Source organism: Acomys minous (genome assembly GCF_964271855.1).
Source record: "Acomys minous genome assembly, chromosome: 11".
Lineage (NCBI taxonomy): Eukaryota > Metazoa > Chordata > Mammalia > Rodentia > Muridae > Acomys > Acomys minous.
This window is the reverse complement of record NC_140492.1, coordinates 39,396,337-39,418,577: the sequence shown is the minus strand read 5'-3', so window position 1 is coordinate 39,418,577 and position 22,241 is coordinate 39,396,337.

The following is a 22,241-nucleotide window of genomic DNA, read 5'->3' as shown; positions in this document are numbered from 1 at the left end:
AATTAGATGTCTTGTATTTTTCCCTTTTTCCAGGATAATTGAAATATAGTTGATAAATCAAGCATACATATGGGACAGCTACCATGACCAAATACCATGAACTTGGAGTCAGGTAACTGAGGTTAATTTGACATACACTTGTAGGTCATGGCTCATTATTGAGGGAAACCAAGGCAGGACTCAAGTCAGAAGTTGAAAGCTGAAACCATGAAGGAACTTTGCTGCTTTGTTCACAGCTATATGCTTAGCTGGCATTCTTACACAGCCTAGGACTACCTGCCCAGGTTAGGAGACCACCAATGGAAGTGGGTCATCTCATATTAATATACAATCAATAAAATCCTCAAGAGGCCAACATAATCTGGACAATCCTTCAACTGAAATTACTTCTGAGAAGACGCAATTAAAGTTAAGTATAAACAAATGTATTCACATTATAAAATAATTTTAAATACAATATAATTAGCATATCCATAATTTCAAATAATTGGTGCTCTTTTCTTTTTGTATTAAAACACTTAAAATCTACTTACTTAGAAAACTCAACATATGATTTATTGTTACCAAGTATAGCATCCTTGTTGCACCTTAGATCGCCAGTGCTCATTCACTTCATATTGAAAGTGTATATTTTTACACCTTTTCACCCTCTGCTTCTCTATTTCTATGAACTCGTTTGTTAAAGTCCATTTTTCTGTGAGGTCATGCAGCACTGTCTTTTGGGGCACATATTATTTCATTGAGCCTAATGTCCTCCAGAGTCATCTACTTGTTGCAAATGAGAGGCTTCTTTTGGAAGGAAGAGTAAGTCAGTTTGCAAATGAAGGCATAAATGATTAACATGCATATAAGAGGTCTTCAACATTACTGATTATAAGGACAATGCAATTCAAGCAACCAGCAGAAGAGACCTCAGACCTCTCAACACGACTCATGAAAAGGTAGATCCTAGGTGCTGTAAGGATATGGATGAGAGGGTACCACTGAACGTTGTTAGTGAGATGTAAATTAGTAAAACTACTATAGAAAGGTATATGAAATCCAATTTAGAAATTGTAAATAGATCTACCATACGATACAAAAGTTTAAGTTCCTCATATGAATCCAAAGGAAACCATATTAGTATTTCAAAGAGATATTTGCCTTGCCACATTCAATGTGGTGTTGCTAACCATAATCAAGGTTAAAGAAAATCAATCTAGACATCCATTAATAGATGAGTAGATAAAGAAAACACCTCATATTTGTTAAAAATGGCAGGCATAAAAGAGAGACAAAGTTTCACAATGTAACTGAAGAGAACTAAGTTACTGCGTTTGTAAAGATCTCTTCTAATAAAATACACAAAGAATATGACTCAGATGTGTTTCTGTAAAGACAGTCTAACACACACACACACACACACACACACACACACACACACACACACACAAACACACACACTTATTTTCCATGTTTTCTAGATAGCAAAAAAGAAAACTGAGAAGAATACAATAAGACACATTTGTGGGTTTGTCACCATCATTATGAAAGAATAAAAATTATGCACAATAGATAAATGAACAGGAAAATGATAGCTTTGTGAAAAAATAAAATCAGGTAATTAAGCAAAGAAACCACTGGGGAGGCACTTGTTATTAAAGGCAAGGGAAATGTTGTAGAGGAAAAATGGCATTTGTCCTGGAATATAATAATAATTACAAACAAGCAATGGATGAAGAAGAGATCTACCAATATGAGAAACAGGCGTAAGGGTTATCTGATGTGCTAAATAAAGGCAGTCAAAAATGAGAAATGAAATATGAATAGTCATCACTGGCAAAGAAGGTCTTAGGAGTTAAAATCAAAGATATTAACAGTCTGGTTAACATAGAATTCAAAAGTTCAGGGTAACTGTTTACATTAGAAAGTTTTACGAAGAATAGACCTTGTAAGTAGCTTATCAAAAAGCTCATGTGCAAATTAGGAAGTCAGATAGAGATGAAGGTAAAATACAGAGATTCCTGGGATTATAAACATAAATGCAAGTGCCAGAAATAAGGTCAAGGTGAATTCATTTTACCTGATGAGCTTGGGTTTTAAACAACTAGTAAAGAGAGATCTTATTACAGAGGTGTGTGTGTGTGTGTGTGTGTGTGTGTGTGTGTGTGAGAGAGAGAGAGAGAGAGAGAGAGAGAGAGAGAGAGAGAGAGAGAGGAGCTGATGGGTCAAGAGTTTAGCTGAAGTAAACTCATTCAGAAACATTTCATCAAAACGTTGTGCAGATAAAAACAGATCTAGAGGTAAGTGGAGTAGATTAAATGGATGCAGTGAGTCTGAGTTGGGCGAAAATACACAAGAAACGTGCAACATTATTGGTTTTCAGAAAGTAGATTGCCCGTTTGGATCCAGGAGGCTTAGAGATGAGGTCATTGGAGTGCTGAGAAGGACCTCAGCGAATGATTACCCAGACACTAGTACTGGATATTAAATTCCGTAGAGCAGCCAGGAGCACAAGTGTGGCTGAGCTTGAAAACTGCTGGGAAAGAAGTGCTTATGAAGCCACTGATAGCTCAGGTGAGAAAGGCAAAGAAAAAGAATGGTGCACAGTTTTTAAGTAGCAGGGCTTTTTCACAATGGAAAATGTTTCTCTTGCTTTTGTCAAACATAGTCCAGATGTTTATGCACTTAAAGGCTTAGACAGAGCTACTGAATTGAATATTTTTTAAAAAATGCTTATTTTATTGAGAGTGTGACTTCCCAGTGGGTTTTTGGAAAATAACCAGTAGTAAATCTATGATTACCAGCTACGTTGTGAGCATTTTTCTACAACACACTCTATTGTTCTTTGGTCTCATTAGTGGCTTGAGGGAGTGTGGGCACCTAATGTCAGGCTGGAAGCTACAGGACTCTGCTCTTTATCAGTTAACAACCCTGAGAGTTTCATTTTAGTAAAATGAAGTAGATTCATAGAAAGCCATAGAACAGTTGGTGTGGGTGAGACGGATACTGAGAGTGAAAGATGAGGCAGGACAAAAGATGGAGCTGAGGTGGAAGGACTGGGGCCTGAGAAGTCGCCATGCTGCCGTTACCATGGCATCAGTCAAATGCAGGTAACGAGGGAGAATAAATAAAATATTTACAATAACAAAGGGAAATACTTATGTATGAAATTAAGAATTTCACACGTAAGTAATACCTTTACAGCATTTTCTTCTCCCTCTCCTTCCTCCAATTCTTTCATTATCCTAATGCCCCTATCCTTAAACTCATGTCCTCTTTTTCTTAATTATTATGACATATACACATATGTATATACACACACATATAAATTTATAAATACAACCTGCTTAGCTCAGTTATTGTAGGACATATGTATATGTGTTTAAAGCTGGTCTCCCGGGATTGGCTAACCTATCAAGAACTTTGTCACTGGAGAAGACTGATCTCCCTTGTTTGCTGGTCTTTAGCCTCAGTTCTAGCTGCAGGGGTGTGTGATGTTTCACCCATCTAACTTGATCTGCCAGTTGATGTTGTCATTTTGCCCATATTGTTTAGGCTCCTATATTGTTGAACGCTCCTGGGTTCAGCTTCCCAGTGACAGCAGATGCCCTGCGTCTCAGACTCTTACAGTCTTTGGGCCAGCTTTTTTTTATCAACTGTAGCTCAGAACCCCCTATTCGGTTGTCCTTCGGATTTGTTTGCATGGTGGTGGAGTTCTGTAATACTCTGTTTGCTAGAAAAACACCTCGTGGGAGGTGAATGCTCAACTTACCTGTTAGTATAAGGATAAGTGTTCCGAATGCAGTTAGAAATCACGTGTGTCTAATGACTTTTCACCAGGTTCCATGGCCTCAGCAGCCACAGATGGTTGGCTAGGTTCTCACAGTACCAAGCATGAACTCCTTCCTATTAAGTAGCGTAAGTTGAATTAGAAAGGCTGCTGGTTACTCCCAAGGTATTGTTTCGCTCTTAGTCATATATTACCTTGATGATGTGTTCCATAGGCAACAGAGCTGGGTGGGACTACTGATTGCTTTCTCCCTTGGCAGCTTGTATAGCACCTGCAGATAATCTAAGAGCTAGTCTTTGGCAAGGATGCTCTTTGGTCAGTATCTTCAAGTCCTTTGTCTGCAGCATGTGGTGTCTTTAGCAACAGGATTTACCATTGACGAAGGACAGAGGCAAAAACCAACATTGTTTGTGGGATCTCTTAGAATTCCTTTACCAACAGATGGAAAGGAAGTTTCCCATGACTCACACTAGGGTTTTTGTTGCTTGCTGGGGATTTTTCTTTTTGTTGTTGTGTTTGTTTGTTTGTTTGTTTTAATACAGTGTGTGGCTTGGGGTAAGCATTATCACCCCAAATTGTATAACTTCTTTTAAGCTAAAATTCTTAACATATTGAAATACAGGTTTAATTATTTTTAAAAAATCAAGAACTGAGATACAGACTGTTGTTACACAATGGATCTACTAAATATTTATTTTAGTAATATAGGCTAAAATCTGCAGTTAATTTAAATAGGATGATGAAAGTTAATATGATATGAAGCATGTAAGAAATATCTAAGAAGAGATATATAAGAAGAGATATTTGTGATGAACTATTAATAGTTAAACATGAATTTTTATTAAGAATGCGTGTTATTTTATGCTCTGTATACTCTGTATGTTTATAAAATGAGTGAAATCATTTTAAAGAGCTTTCACAATGACTGATTAATATAACATGAGGATGAAATCTCTACCCATCTTTACAGAGCACACTAATTTTAGTCATTAGCTAGAACTATTTTTAGCAACTTCAGATGGAAGGCCGAGTGTGAGATGAATGGTGCATAATGAATGACTTTGGGTTTGAGTATCTTAAAGAAACATAATGAGAGAAAATCAACCTGTTTACATTACTTATCATATACAATAGTTCTTGTTTAGTTTTATCATGAGGAGAAAAACTTAAGAATTCAGAGTGTACAAACAAGAGCCAGAACAAGAGAGTTAAGGACTAATTATGTATCCAAGAACCACTTTAATCTCCCAAGGAAAGATAGAGAAGATATGCTAGTATAGGAACTAGAGATGTTTTGCTTAAAATTTAGCATTCTACGGTTGCACTTATTTTTATATTCTGCCATATGCTCTTATTCGTATGGCTTATAATTCAAGAGGAGGCATCTTCTGTTTTATTGATTTTTAAAAATACTGTTTTTCACCACTGAATATGTGTTGTTATGTTATTAAAATATACGGTTTCCAACTATGCTTTTTGTATCAAATTACAAAGTGGACACTTTATTTTCAGCATAGTAATCACAAGTAATGTTCCAAAGTGAAAATATTGCAGATTTGTGGAGAACTTCAGGTAGTGTTTTGTTATTCTCTTTAATTACAGGTAGAGATTTGTCAAAGAGCATGTGACATTCTCCTGAGGATTTGTCTATCAATTATTCACTTCACTTAGCAGATTAGAAATCCTAGAGGATTACATGCTTTTCTTGTTTCCATTTTTAGAATACAGTACGATGTATAGTACATGTTCCCAAATACCATGTATGAGCTAACCTTTGGTATAAATAATACACAAATAAAAACTAGGAAAATAAAAATAAGAGGGATATATAAAAAATATGCCCTTCAGAAACCCTGTAAGCCTAGCAGATTCTATTATTAAAATGATGCTTCTTTTTGTGAGTTCTGGGGAGAAAAATCAGTAACCAGGACAAGTTGATGTTTCATGGAGTAATTGTATTTATAGTTCATGTTTGAGGAATTTAAAAGGCCATCAGTCTCTAAAGCTATTTGTTGATCCAGAACATTTTCATGAAAAAAAAGTATTTTAAAAATTAGATATGAAAAAAGTCTTCAGTTCTACCCTAAGGGAAACATTTATAATCGATTGAACATGCCTGGGTGCACTTTTTAAATCTTCACAGGAGTATTAAAACAATGATTCACCTTGTAGTAATAAAATTGACAGATGCAGTTCAGAATATAGATAGTCACTGAGAACAGCAAGGACATACACAAACAGCAACAGGGCCCTAGTCTAAAGTGACTGATAGCCACGCTGCAAGTATGGTAGATTGTGGGATAAAGCTGAGAAAGCAATGGCCACATTGTGAACAGAAGCACAAGCCTAACAACTATCTCCCTAGGACATTATGCTAAAAAAAGTAGTATAATAAAAAGGAAGAGGTAATATAGACAAAAAAATCTTGTGAGGGGGTGATCTTTTGGTTACTAAGATATATTTATCTTTACTTGAAAAGTAAGTTAATATATTGCTTGATTATTTCAACTATTATGAATATTTTAAAACTGTAATATGACCATTGTACTTTGAGATGCTGAGTAGAATTCTGAAAAACTATTGAGTTTTTTTTTTGTTTTGTTTTGTTTTTTGCTCAGATGTGGAAAAACTACACATATGTATATGTAGTTATTTTTATTGTGTTCTACTTAGATCTGGAACCTTAAGCAAAGTGTCTTTCACAGACATGAGGTCCTGAATTTAAAGTCCTAACATCTACATAAAAGCCAGTTGTAATGTGCATCTGTAACTCCAGCACTGGGTTAAAAATAGGGAAAGAGACAAGTAGATCCCTGGATTCAAGGACAGCTGATCTAGTATGATCAGAGAGTTCTAAGCTCAGTGAGAGATTGTCTCCAAAACTGGAGTGCAGAGCCTGTTCCATGACCTCTGGCCATCTCACAGAGTCCACACAGGTACTTATGACTCTCTCTCACACACATTTACAGAGCTACATGAACACTTATATAAATTATAAGAAATTAACTTATTTTAATATAGAGAAAATTAACTATTTACACACACACACACACACACACACACACACACACACACACATATATATATATATAAATGCTTTAAATGGAAGTGATTATGAATTTTTGGAGAGAACAGTAGGAAAAGAGAAAAATTAAAGAGGGAGGAGGGTGGGATGGAAATGCAAGTATGGCAAGAACATATATAATTCTCAAAGAAATAAAACTTAATTTATAAAGAACTATATTTCTTTCTCTTGTCTGTGGATACTAGCCCCAAAACTTCAAATGTGAGCATAAGCTCTGTAATAACCATAGAAACCATGGAAGCAAATTATTTCTGTAGGACAGAGTCTTAGAAGATAACAGGATACAGATGATACTAAAGGAAAAATGGGGAAAAGTTAGAGCAGGCTTTAAGTGGTAATGAGGAGGGAGGTCAAATCTGAAGAAGAAAGAGAGAAAGGGGACAAATAATACTAAATATATTTTACAAGACTTAAGGTTTTGCATTATATTTTTATACAAAATTGCCTATAATAAGTGTGTGTGTGTGTGTGTGTGTGTGTGTGTGTGTGTGTGTGTGTGTGTAGCTTAAATGAAGTTAGTCACCTGGGATAATAATTCTCCCCACAAGAGCCATAGACTAACAAAAACCCAGTGACATACATGGGAAACATTCTTTTGAGTTGCTGACAGGGATAGCCAGAGTGACTCCCCCAAAATAGAGGTAATAGCTGTTGCCTTTGATCGCCTCCCAGAGGTTGATGGTAAAACCCTTTCGCTGAAGACATTTCGGAACCATGACACAGGAGATTCTGGATGGCTCTGACCTGAAAGCCTCCTTACTTTCAGCTTGGTACCAAAAGGTATTATGCAAACTGCCAACACAATCAGTGTGAAACTTGTGAACTACAGTGACCAACATGACAAAATCCCTACATGTGCAGTGGTAGCATTCATATCTTGGCAGTAACAAATAGCTATATAATTGGGCTTAAGTCCCAGTCATTATAAAAGAAATCTCCTAGTACTAGAAACCTAGTCAATATCCAAGGCCAGTAACAGATTTTAGACAAGAATTTACTATGGCCACTTTACTATGCTAACATAATTCTTTACGTAATTCTTGAAATTATCCTTATAGATAAGTGTCAATCTTAAACTTCATCAAAGATGCTTCTCTTTGCAGCAAATGGAAACTATTACAAAAAAAAAGCCAATTGGGTCAAAATTCAGACATCAATTGACCATGGGGTACCAAACCCCAATGGATCCATCTATAACACAACTCGTGTGCCTAAATGTCAGGAAACATGGCTAGAGTGGGGAGGGAGTCAACGATTGTAAGAGGACCTGGAAGCCTGCATTCAGAAAATGTCTTCTAAAAATGACAGGAAAGCTAAGCCAACAATACAACCAACAATATGCCTTCTTGCCAACAAGGCATGAGCAATGACAATACCAATAGACATGCTAGTATGGAAGGTGGACATCTCACAGGGCCCCACCCCTAGATAAAGAACTAAAAGCAGCTAATGATTTCTAAGACAAAAATGAGCCTCCTGATTGGTTATCCAATATAAAGTGATAACTCCTGAAGTCCTGTACACACGGAAAACACTAAAAGAACTCATCAGGTTTAATATACCAATAAGAGACCGTGATTTTGAGATGGAGAGAGAGGATATGAAAGAAGTTGGAGAAAGAGACCATGGTGAAAGTTAAAGAGAGGAAAGGAGAAAATGATGTAAATATATTTTAATTAAAAAATATAAAGTTAAACTATATACTTCAGTCTTACTCAAAGAAAAAAACTTAGTTATTTTCATCCTAAAATTTCACATATTTGAGTTTCTAAATAGCTCAGTTTAATTATACAATAGTCTACTAAAATTTTAACACTTTATATTCCACAAATTTATACTACTATAATTTATCAACATATAGGGGTTATATTTTTCATTCTACCAAGTTAAATTGCATGCACTCGTTTTCACTTTGAAAAGTAATTAACTGAAAACAATAGAAGTATGCTTTGTGTGTGTGTGTGTGTGTGTGTGTGTGTGTGTGTATGTATGTTTGTTATCCTTAACTTTTCATTTTGTTTTTTTCTTCTTGCTTGTTTGTTTTTTTTAAGACATGGTCTCTCTTTTTTCCCTCTCTCATACAACCACAGCACCCGCTTGCTCCACTCCTCACAACCCTCTTCTTGAGATCTACTTCTCTTCTGCTTCCCTTCAGAAAAGAACAGGCTTCCCAGAGATATTAACTGAATATGGACTACCATGATGCAGTAAGACTAGGTCCAAACCCTCATATCAAGGCTTGGTAAGGCAGCCCAGTAGGGGGAATAGGGTCCCAAGAACAGGCAGAAGAGTCAGAGACACCCCATTCCCACTATTAGGAGCTAAACAACCACATACACAGAGGAACTAGAGCAGACCCACGCAGGCTCTGTGATTGCAGTTTCAGTCTCCTGAGCCCCTAGGAGACCCACTTACTGGATTCTGTGAGCTGGTATCCTCTAGCTCTTAAAATCCTTCCTCTCCAAGCTAAGCCTGATGTTTATCCATATCTACTATAATAAACTGCTGAAGGAAGCCTCTCAGATGATTGTTGGGCTAGGCACGAATCTATGAGTATAGCAGAATATCATTAGGAAACATTTTGTCTAACTTTTTTTTTTTTGTCGGTCCTGTTTGGATCTACAGATGTCATTTTTTAAACAGTTAAGTAATACTCCATTATGTACATATACCACATTATCTTTGTCCATTTTTCAGTTGTGGGACATCTGTTTTTTTTTCTATTTAGTTTATATTTCCTCAAAGTGATTAATATTTTGAGCAAGATTTGGTATTCTAATTATCTGTTTATGATTTATATTTTATCACCTTATATCGGGACCATTACAGGACATTTTAGTTTGTTTTTTTAACTGTTTAACTGCAAAACAAACTCAAGAGAAAAATAGAGACTCATGGCTGTCATGGCTTTGTAGTGACTAAATGTATTGAGCAAAGAGAAATGGAAATAGAGAAAGATAAAAATCTCTGAAGTGAAAAGCTGCCATATAAAATATTTAAAATAATGGAATAAAGGGTAAAGCTATGCAAATTTCATCAAAAATATCATAGTATATTCTCCCAAATGTGTCAGGATAGTAAAAGAAAACATTGCCAGGTTACTTTAATACATAAATAAATATAATTCAGATTTGTCACATAATAAAAAACTAAAATTTGCAATGATATTCCTGGCTATGCAAAGTTTTTATAAAGCGTCAAAAACTTAGTTAATATGCTAGTTTATTAAACAGAAGAGTTCTTTTTTTCTTTTTTTTACTTTATTAATTTATTCTTGTTACATCTCAATGGTTATCCCATCCCTTGTATCCTCCCATTCTTCCCTCCCTCCCATTTTCCCCTTATTCCCCTCCCCTATGACTGTTCCTGAGGGGGATTACCTCCCCCTGTATATGTTCATAGGGTATCAAGTCTCTTCTTGATAACCTGCTGTCCTTCCTCTGACTGCCACCAGGTCTCCCTCTCCAGGGGACATGGTCAAAGGTGAGGCACCAGAGCTGTTAAAGGCTAGGCTCACAACCAAAAACAGAAGAGTTCTATCACTAATCTCAGTGTTAACATATTTTTTCCTATTTATAAAAATTATCAACAAGAGAGTAAAGGACACTTCTACAGCCTAGTTTAAAAAATACCAAGCAGAAATCTACAAGAAAATCTCATACTTAATAATACTAATAAAATTATATTTAAAATATATGCTTTGAATTCAAGAAAAATGGAAATGCAGAACATGTGACATATTTGAGAAGAGTTATAATTTTCATGGTTCAACAGAAAATATTAGTATTCACAGAAAAGATTACTCCAGCTTTATAGAAAAATGGATAATAAATACCTAAAATCATGATTTCTATTAATTATATATTTTTAACATTGCTTCCAATGTTAAATGTTACATTTTTAATCTAATAAAATATCTTCTATGAGAAATGTCACAGACGATGAGTAACTAGCAACATGTTAATGAATGTGATAAAAAAATCATGGTGAAATTAAGAATTTTTGACAAGCTCAAAATAAAACATGCTTACATAGAGAGAGGAAATAGGATTTTGGAAAGATCCCACACTAAGAAAAACTCTAGTTTGTTTCAATTTCTATAACAAAACTGTAATTTTTGTGTGGTCCTGGAAAAAAATTTTAGGCATTTTTGACTACAAAAAAAATCCCCAAACTCACATCAAACTGTGTATTTTTCAACATACATTTTAAAACAAAACAGCTTTAGTTTGAGTGCAGCCCCAGAATAAAGATACAGTGCAAAGAATTGAATATATTAATAATAGGTTACTCTAAATATCCAATGTGGAAATTAATTTACACATGTTAAATATATTCTCTAAGTGCTGAGGTAAGCAGAGGTAATTTGCCAGCTAATGAGTGGCTGTACCCCACTTTCTCTAATATCAGATTTAGTGTATCTGGTTGTATGTTGTGGTGACTGATCCACCTGGAATTGAGTGTGGTGCAGAGTGATAAATATGGATCCATTGCTATTCTTCTACATGCAAACTTCCAGCTGTATCAGCTTGAATTCAGGATAGTGATACCTCCAGAAGCTCTTTTCTTGTACAGGATTGTTTTAGTTATCCTGGGTTTATTTATTTCTCCATGTGCAGTTCGGTATTGTTCTTTCAACATCTGTAAATAATTGTGTTGGAATTTTGATGGGGATTGTGTTAAATTTGCAGATTATTTTTGCTAGGATGGCTTGTTTTACTATGTTAATCCTACTGATCCAAGGGCATGGGAGATCTTTGCATCTTCTAATAACTTATTCAATTTCTTGTTTTCTAGGATTTAAAGTTCTTGTCATGCAGGTCTTACACTTGCTTGGTTAGAGAGCTACATCAATATATTTTATATTATTGGTGGCTATTGTGAAGGGCTTTTTTTCCATAATTTCTTTCTTAACCAGTTTACAGTTTATATATAAGAGGGTTACTGATTTATTTGAGTTAATTTTGTACTGAGCCGTTTTGCTGAAGGTATTGATCTGCTATAGGAGTTCCCTGGCAGAATTTGGGGGGATGGTTATATATTCTATTATCATCATCTGTGAATAGTGATTCTTTGACTTCTTCCTTTCCAATATGTATCCACTTGATCTATTTTAGTTGCCTTATTGCTGTAGCTAAAACTTCAAGGACTATAGATTGGGCAGCCTTGTCTTGTCTCTAATTTTAGTGGAATTGCTTTAAATTTCCCTCCACTTAACTTAATGATATCTATTGGATTGTTGTATAGCACCTTTATCATGTTTAGGTATGTGTCTCTTATCCCTCATCTCTCCAAGACTTTTATCATGAAGGTTGGATTTTGTCAAAGGATCTAATGAGATGATCATGTGTCTTCTTTCTTTCTTTCTTTCTTTCTTCTTTTTTTTTTTCTTTTCATCTTGTTTATATGGTGGATTACACTGATAGATCTTCTGCTGAACCAAACCTGCTTTTCTGGTATGAAGTGTACTTGACTATGCTGGCTGATGTTTTTGATGTATTCTTAGATTCGATTTGCAAGTATTTTATTGAATCTTTTTGCATCAATTTTCATAAGGGAAATTAGTCTGAAATTATTTTTCTTGGTTGAGTCTTTGTTTGCTTTAGGTATCAAGGTAATTGTAGCCTCATAGAGTAAATTTGTCAGTTTTCTTTCTGTTTCAACATCATGGAATAATTTGAAAAATATTGGCATTAGCTCTTCTTTGAAAGTTTGGTAGAATTCTACACTAAAACCATCTCGTATTGGGATATTTTTGGTTGGGAGTCTTTTAATGACTGCTTCCATTTCCTTAGGGATTACGAATCTATTTATATTCTTGACCTGATCTTGATTTAAATTTGGTAAGTGGTATCTATCAAGAAAATAAACCATTTGTTTATATTTTCCAATTTTTTTGAGTATAGTTTTCTGAAGTAAGACCTAATGATTCTTTGGATTTTCTTGGTCTTTGTTGTTCTGTTCCTATTTTCATTTCTGATTTTATTAATTTGGATATTCTCTCTACCTTTAGTTAGTTTGCCTACTTTTTCATTTTCTCAAAGAACCAACTCTGTGTATTCTTTTCATTGTTTCTATTTTATTGATTTCTGCCCTAAGTTTCATTATTTCACGTCATTTACTCTTCTTGGGTATGTTTGCTTCTTTTTGTTTAGGGCATTCTGGTATGCTGTTAAGTTGCTAGAATACGAGATCACTAAGTCCTTTTTAAGGCACTTAATACTATGAACTTTCCTCTTATTGTTGCTTTTATTGTATCCCATAAGTTTGGGTATGCTGTACTTTAATTTTCATTGAGTTCTACAAAGTCTTTACTTTCTTTTCTTATTTCTTCATTGACCTAGTGGTCATTGAGTAGAGTTATTCAGCTTCCATGGGTTTATAGGAATTCTGTTTCTGTTGCAGTTGAAGTCCAGCTTTACTCCAATGTGGTCTAATAAGATACATAGGTTTATGTCAGTGTTCAGTGTTCAGTGTTGTGACTTTCTTTGTGACCAAATATATAATAAATTTTGTAAAAGATTCCATGAGGTACTGTGAAGAAGATTTTGTCTTTGGGTGAAGTGTTGTGTAGATGTTAAACACATTTATATCATAATGTCTGTCAATACCATTATTTCTTTGTTTAGTTTCTGTTTGGATGACCTGCCCATTGGTGAGAATGGAATGTTGAAGTCTTCCCTTATTAATGTGTGGGTTTCAATGTCTGTTTTAAACCTTACCATTTCTTTTACAAACATAGGCCCTGGCATTTGGAGCATAGATCTTCAGAATTGAGATGTCATCTTGATGGCTTTTTTCTTTGATGAAAATAAAATGTACTTTTTCACCTCTTTTAATTAATTTTGACTGAAAGTCTATTTTATTAAATATTGTCATAACTACTCCAGCTTCCTTCTTGTGTTTATTTGCTTGGAAAAACTTATTCTATCCCTTTATTCTGAGGTATTGTCTATATTTAATGCTGAGTAGTCAATGGTCTCAGGTCTCATATATAGGAATGTTTCCACAGGTCTGGCTTACATAAAAATCATAATTTATCTACTGCTTACCATCTTCTGCTCAGTATGTCACCAAGATTCTTAAGCTGCTGCACACACACACACACACACACACACACACACACACACACACACACACTAACTTCATATGTTTTACTGGACAACAGAATGTCAAGGCTGTCACCTGCCATATTTAAATTTTCCATTCTAGTTCACTGAGGCTTTTTTCAGTATTTCATTGCTATATATATATAAAAAAGTTACTCTATGCTTATATGTAATTTTGAAAAAGTGAGAGAGGTCAGTTTCTTAGAAATGAGATAACTGGCCCAATAGTAAGTATTTAAAAGGAATTTTGGGTTTTGCACAGTTGACTTCCATGAAGGTTGTTCATTTTTCCATCTTTCTAATATAAAAGGTTTTATTAAAATATTGATAATGGAAGAAAAATTAAAATTAAAAAATAAGAAATATAAAAAGAAATTATACTGGTCTAATATGCTGGTAGTAGTAGATTATTTTCTTAGATCCATGACATCATTAACCCTGGGAAATTGGCTAGGTTTCCAGTACCACCCATGATTTCTTTCTTATTGAGTGAGACCCATGTCCAACTAAACAACTATTTGTTACCCCCACCATGTGAGCACCACTTATTGCAGAGGCTCTTTGGAGGAAGATAATATTATGCTCTATAGGAAACAGTTTCTAAAGAGCACTTTAAAAAAAAATGTTTGGTCCTTATTTGAAGAAGGTCTCTAAGAATAGTGGCTTAGCCAGGCATGGTGGTGCACGCCTTTAATTCCAGCATTCAGGAGGCAGAGGCAGTCGAATCTCTGTAAGTTCGAGGCCAGCCTAGTCTACAAAGAGAGTTCAGGACAGCCAAGGCTAAAAAGAAGAACTTTGTCTTGAAAACACAAAAATAAATAACAAACAAAGAATAGTGTCTTAAGTAGGAGTAGAAGAAATGGACCATGAAAATTCTCATGACTCCAAATTCATAGTAATGTAATGAGAGTAAAATACTATTACAGATGATTCTTAAGTGATCTTACATACTGAATCATGACTCTCATGAGCTGCAGAGTCTTCTGGTTTCTTTACAATATCATGGAGACAACATAAATTAGTCTATTAGCTGTGACATACAATATGTTCCAAAAATAGGTTTAAAGAATAGGTTCTGAGGATGATTGAGAAGGAATTCATTAAAGGGTGAAACTGGAAAAAAGAAAGCCTGAAACTAGTATAGGGAATTTCTCAGGAAAGGGACAAAATAAGTCCCTTTTGAAACAGAAGGAAGAGAAAAAGGAAGGAAGAAAAAAGAAAAGATCGAGAAAGGAAAGGAAGGAAGAGGAAAGAATTTTGAACAGAAAGGAAAACTGATCCAAAGGCAGAGGAAGGTGGATCTTCCTTCAACAATCTTCATGGAGAACAGTTAATTAATAATGTATATTTAGGAACATTATTAAATCAGGTTAGAAAGATAAATAAAGGACATATTCCAATTTAAACCTTTATTATGAAATTAAATTACAAAATTTAAACCGTGCCTTCTGTAGAAATTCTGTACCTCCTAAGGAACATTTTTTTTTCTGGTGACAGTGAATCAAAAGCACAATAGGTTATTTGGCACAAAAATATTCATTATGCTACACACATATCCAATTAAATTTCAATCAATGACATAAGATTTTGAAACATTTTTAATAATTTTTATATAAAACCATGTCATCAAATTCATGGACACTTGCAATGAAAGCCCCAGGTTCTCACCCCTACTCAATACTTCTCTGGGCCTGACAACACAAATCTATAACGTAAGAAAACACTGTGGAAACCAATTGGAAAATTTAACTTTTTTTAAATATAGAGAAACAGCAATGGGAAGATTACAAGTACTTCCAAACACATGTATCTATGCCACAATGTTTAATTTCATCAATAAGTTTGAATGCAAATCATACACTTACAGTATTCATTAACAAAGAGTTAACTTTTAGTGCATTAAGCCCATATTATTTATGACATACATAGACCTATCTCAAAAATATGCTTGAAGTCTTAGGCTATTGTTTCCTTCTGGGAAAGATCGCTCTCATGAACACTTAGTTTGCAGTTCATTATGTTTATCTAAGTGTCTGACATTAAGGCAAGGAATCTTAGAGCTGTATAAGACCTATATGCAGCTACGCATTCCAGAATCAGTGATTCTTCATTTGTCTCCTTCATAAATTCTGCTTTGTGGGTGACTTCTTTTATTCACCAACATTGGTTTCTTCAATCTTCTTGAGTAATACAAATGCAAGCTCACACATTTCTTCAGCTAGGCTGATATCTGTTACACTGCATAGTACAGACAAACCATAGTATGTTCTTAGATCTCAGTCATGTGAGCCATTAAAATGCAATAATATTTTCTATTTAACGATCTTGCACAAACGGTATGTAATAAGATTTAAAAGTGAAATAAGGGACCATGTTTAGATATATTGCATTCAAGTTATTGGGGTTATTATAAGCTGTAAAAATTAAGATCTAAAAACAATTAACCTTGAATTTTTAAATGTTATATAAGGAAGCATTGTCAAAGGAAAATCAATACCATCATTGAAACTAATTCTTGATGATTTTTGTCATATTATATGTGTATAGAGTTGCAAATTTTATGTGACATATCATCCTATGAGTATTCTGCCTATAAGAATACATTATGCATTCAAAACCCAAAAGCAGCACCCAACCAATCAGCCAGTCAAAATTCGTCTCCTGGAAATTGTGTCATTTTTCCAGAACTTAGCTTTCTCCATCCCACAATATCTTGCTACAGTGAAAGCCATAAATGGATACATGATAGTCAATATCACTTACTAACAAGAATGAGATTTTTAAAAGAGGCACACAAACTGTACAACATTGCAAATCTCATATCATTTAGTAAGTATAGTTGACATGCACATTGCCTACTGCATAATGTGAAATTATCCTATGAAATTGCATCATTAAACACCTCATTTCACTATATCTAAGTATAGTTAATTAATACCTGTAAAGATATCTAATCAAAATACTATTTATGTGTATACTCACAAAATATCTGAACATAAAACACAGCACTCATTGTTTGCCTTCTTAGAGAAAAATATCTTGTGTTCTTAATTATAGTAAAAATAAACATCCCCATGTGTATTAAAATAAAAACATAGTTAAAATTTCAATTTGATCCTGACAATTATTTCTTTGTCAACCATTAGTTATTACTTTAGAGTAGTTAACTCCAAATACAAGTCCTTTGCTTTTCATTTTTACTGTCTTAGAATATTAATTTCGATTTTCCAGTAGAACAAAAGACCCCTAGAATTCTTTCTAAGAACTTATAATGTGCTTTATATGAATTAGTTAAATAGTTGTATTTGAGCACATCAGTCTCAGCATCCAAATACATGCTACAATGACTACTTAAATCACCAATTTCTAATACCTGGCACAACCTTGAATTTTTTATATGTTCCAAGCACTTTCTATTTCCTAAGCACCTCATGGCCTTCATCCCAGCTTCCTACACTGTAAATTATAATCCTCGGTGGCATTTCTAACTGAATGTAGAAGTTCTGAAAAATATTGGCAACATCAAAATTTTTCTAACATGCGATGGCCACAAGTTAATTAAAAACAAACACAATGAATCTGAGATGTTTCTGGCAGTGTCTTTCATGTTACATCACAGGAACTTTGGCTCTAAATAAACAGCATGCTCACTTCCACTGCATTCTGCTGCACCACACAAGTGAAAGCTTCCTGAGATGCAAGTTTGCTGTAATTTAAGGATTACAGTGTTTTTTGTTTTGTTGTTTTGTTTTGTGAGGGCAGGGTTTATGCTATTACAGAAACATATTGGTTTGACTCCTGTGGTGATTTGAATAAGAATGCACCCCATAGGCTCAGAGATTTGAATGCTTGGTCATTAGGGAGTGGTACCACCTTAGAGGGATTAGGAGGTGGAATAAGTGTGGCCTTCTTCTTGGAGGAAGTGTTTCAGTCAGAGTGGGCTTTGAGGTTTCAAAAGCCAGTCCCAGTATCTCTCTCTTCTTGCTGCTTGTAGATCTTTATATAGAAATCGAAATATCCCCAGCACCATGTCTTCCTAAATATGACCTAGCTTCCCACCATGATGATAATCGAATAAATCTCTGATACTATACGCAAGCCCCAGTTAAATGCTTTCTTTATAAGAGGCCCCATGATCATGGCAATCCCTTCACACCAGTAGAACACTGACTAAGATAATTCCCCAAAATGAAGAATTTCAACATTTAATATTTCCCTATCATTCCTCATCAGCAATTATCAAATTATCTTTGGGTAAGTAGTAGTTTCATAGAATGTTTGTATATTCAGATTGTTGATATGAATGTCATGAAGCTAAATTTGTTAACTAAGGGGTCTGAAAAGAAGTCTCAGTGGTTAAAAGCACTCAACATGCAAGGGGGAAGATCAGAGTTCAAATCTCCAGAACCCATGAAAAAACTGAGCACCTCTGGCAGCTTCCTGTACTCCTTACATTGGGGAGCAGAGACAGGTAATCACCAAGGAAAGATAGAATCATAGAATTTTTGGTTCCAGGAAAGACTCTACCTCAGTCCATAAAGTGAAGAATAATGATGGAAAACACCTAACATTAACTTGTAAACTCCAAAACCATACCCAGATATGTCACTGCATAGTTATACACACTGTATACCTACACCTGCAAACATGTTCATATACTATATATGTGCACATGCAAAGAAGTTCTTTTTTAATTTCATTAATTTATTCAGATTACAATTGTTATACCATCACTGTATCCTCCCATCTCTCCCTCACTATCGCTTTAACCCTATTCCCCTCCCCTAGGTTTATGACTAATGGGGACCTCCACCCCCACTATATGGTCTTAGGCTATCAAGTCTCATCTTGGTAGCCTGCATATTCTTTCTTTGAGTGCCTACAAGCCTCCCTACCAAAGGGAGATGGTCAAATATGTAGCACCAGAGTTCATGTCAAAGTGAGTCCCTGCTCTCCACATAACTGTGGAGAATGCCCTGTCCATTGGGTAGATCAGAGTAGGGGTTCCATATTTACTATTGTATTTTCCTTGGTTAGTGCAATTGTTTGAGCAGATCCCCCTGGGCCCAGATCCACCCATTATGATGTTCTTGTAGGTTTCTAGGACCTTCTGTTTTCACATTCTCCTATATTTCTCTTACCTAGAGTCTCAATAGGATGTCCTCACATCTATCCCAATCTCCTGGTAAGTGAAGACTTTCATGGGACATGCCGTTTGGGCTAGTGCCCAATTATAAGTGAGTATATACCATGTGAGTCTTTCTGCATCTGGGTTAACTCACTCATTATAATCATCTCTAGTCCCATGCATTTGTCCACACTTTTCGGAATTATCTTGTTTTTAAAAGCTGAGTAGTATTCCATAGTATAAATGTACCACAGTTTATCCATTCTTCAACTAAGGGGCAGTTAGTCTGTTTCCAGGTTCGGGCTATTATGAATAAAGCTTCTATGAACAATGTTGAGCATATGTCCTCATTGTGTGGAGGAACATTTTCTGGCTATATTCCAAGGAGTGGAATAGATGGGTCTTGAGGAAGCCCTATTCCCAGTTTTCTGAGAAAGCACCAGATAGATTTCCAAAGTTGTTGTACAAGTTTGCATTCCCTCTAGCAATGAAGGAGTGTTCCTCTTTCTCCACATCCTCACCAGCATGTAGTGTCACATGAATTTTTTATCTTAGCCGTTCTAATGGGTGTAAGATGGAATCTCAGAGTCGTTTTGATTTCATTTCCCTGATGACTAAAGAGGTTGAGCATTTCTTTAAGTGTTTCTCAGCCATTCGTTATTCCTCTGTTGAGAATTCTCTGTTTAGTGCTGAGCCCCATTTCTCAATTGGGTTATTTGGTTTGGAGGTGTTTAGTTTCTTGAGTTCTTTATATATTTTGGATATTAGACCTTTGTTAGATGTAAGGTTGGTGAAGATCTTTTCCCAGTCTGTAGGCTGTCGCTTTGTTCTCTTGACAGTGTCTCCTGCCTTAAAGAAGCTTCTCAGCCTCATGAGGTCCCATTTATTAATTGTTGACCTTAAGGTCTGGGCTGTTGGTGTTCTGTTCAGGAAGTTTACTCTGGTGCCAATATGTTCCAGGTTCTTCTCCACTTTTTCTTCTAACCAATTTAGTGTCTCTGGTTTTATGTTAAGGTATTTAATCCACTTGGACTTGAGTTTTCTGTATGAGAACAAATATGGGTCCAAAAACATTTTTGTACATGTAGACATGCAGTTATACCAGCACCATTTGTTGAAAATGCTATCCTTTTTCCATTGAATAAATTTGGCTTCTTTGTCAAAAATCAAGTGACCACATGTGTGTGGATTCATCTCTGGGTCTTCTATTCGATTCCATTGATACCAGCCTATCATTGTGACAGTACCATGCTGTTTTAATTACTGTTGCTCTATAGTACAGCTTGAGATTGGCTACAGAGATTCCTTTAGAGGATCTGTTATTGTATAGGATTGCTTTAGCTACTCTTGGTTTTTTGCTTTTCCATATGAAGTTGAGAATTGATCTTTCAATGTCTTTAAAATATTGTGTAGGTATTTTGATAGGGATTGCATTGAATCTCTAAATTGCTTTTGGTAAGATGGCCATTTTTACTATGTTAATTCTCCCAATCCATGAGCAAGAAAGATCATTCCATCTTCTCATGTCATCTTCAATCTCTTTCTTCAGAGTTTTGAATTTTTTCAAAAAAATCAGCACTTGCTTGGTTAGAGTAACTTCTAGATATTTTATATTGCTTGTGGCTATTGTGAAGGGTGTAGTTTTCTTCATTTCTTCCTCTGCATGTTTGTCATTTGTATATAGGAAGGCTACTGACTTTTTTGAGTTAATTTTGTATCCAGCCAATTTGCTGAAGGTGTTTATCAGCTGTAGGAGTTCTCTGGTGGAATTTTGGAAGTCACTTATATACACTATCATATCATCAGCAAATAGGGATAAGTTGACTTCTTCCTTTTGCATTTGGATCCCCTTTATCTCCTTTTTGATGTCTTATTGCTCTGGGTAAAACTTCAAGAACTATATTGAAGAGATATGGAGAAAATGGGCAGCCTTGTCTGGTACCCTATTTTAGAGGAATTTCCTTGAGTATCTCTCCATTTAATTTGATGTTGGCTATTGGCTTGGTGTATATAGCCTTTATTATGCTTAGGTATGTGCCTTGTATTCTGGATCTCTACAAAACTTTAAACGTGAATGGGTATTTGATTTTTGTCAAATGCTTTTTCTGCATCTAAGGAGATGATCATGTGGCTTTTTCTTTCAGTTTGTTTATATGGTGGATTACATTTATGGATTTCCATATATTAAACCATCCCTGCATGCCTGGAATGAAGCCTACCTGTTCATGGTGAATGATATCTTTGATATGTTCTTGTGTTCGTTTTGAGCGTATTTTATTGAGTATTTTTGCATCAATGTTCATAAGAGAAATTGGTCTGAATGAAGAAGTTCTTAAATTAATTATGGATTGAGATTATAAATGAATTTTCACCAATTTCTGAAATTTCCCTAAGGGTATTTTATCATTTTATGACATTTTATCATATTTATGATTTTTCAATATAAAATTCCATTGATGATTATTAGCATAAAATATCACTCTACTCAAATCTTGAAGAGTCTCTTCTCCCTGAAATATTTACTTATTTATGTAAAAATAAGCAAGCATACTTTTTCTTTAATAAGAAATTTTTATGTGTGCCTAAGTGCTACCTTAATAATATATCATTTCACTATGATATACTATAATTACATATCTGATCTATGTACCTATTTTATAAATCAATAAATATCAAGTCTCATTTTCTCAGATGTAAAAGGGTCATGAGTTAAAAAACTTTGAGGCAATGCTAGGGTACTTCTGAGCTGTCACACTGAAAACTGCTAGCCAATGCTCTGTAGCATAGCCCAATAGAGTCTATGCTTAACTCTCATAAGACCATGGATTCAACTCATGGTCTGAAAAGTAAGAATAAGGGAAAGAAGTAGAAAACAATAACAAATGAAAGAAGTGCTCTACTCTCAAGGATCTTGTTCTAGTTAGATTGATAGCTTGATAATATATTCAGAATTTTCATAAAATAATTAAAGTAATTAGGTGTCCTATCACCTCTTAAATAAATGGTAACTATGCAGAAAAATAGAATAATACACTGCAAAAATGAATAACCATTTGACTTATTAATAAAATGGCTTTAAATAATACTTTGTGTTGTTGTGTTTTAAGTAAAATAAAATATAGTTAGATAAAACAAAACTATCATATT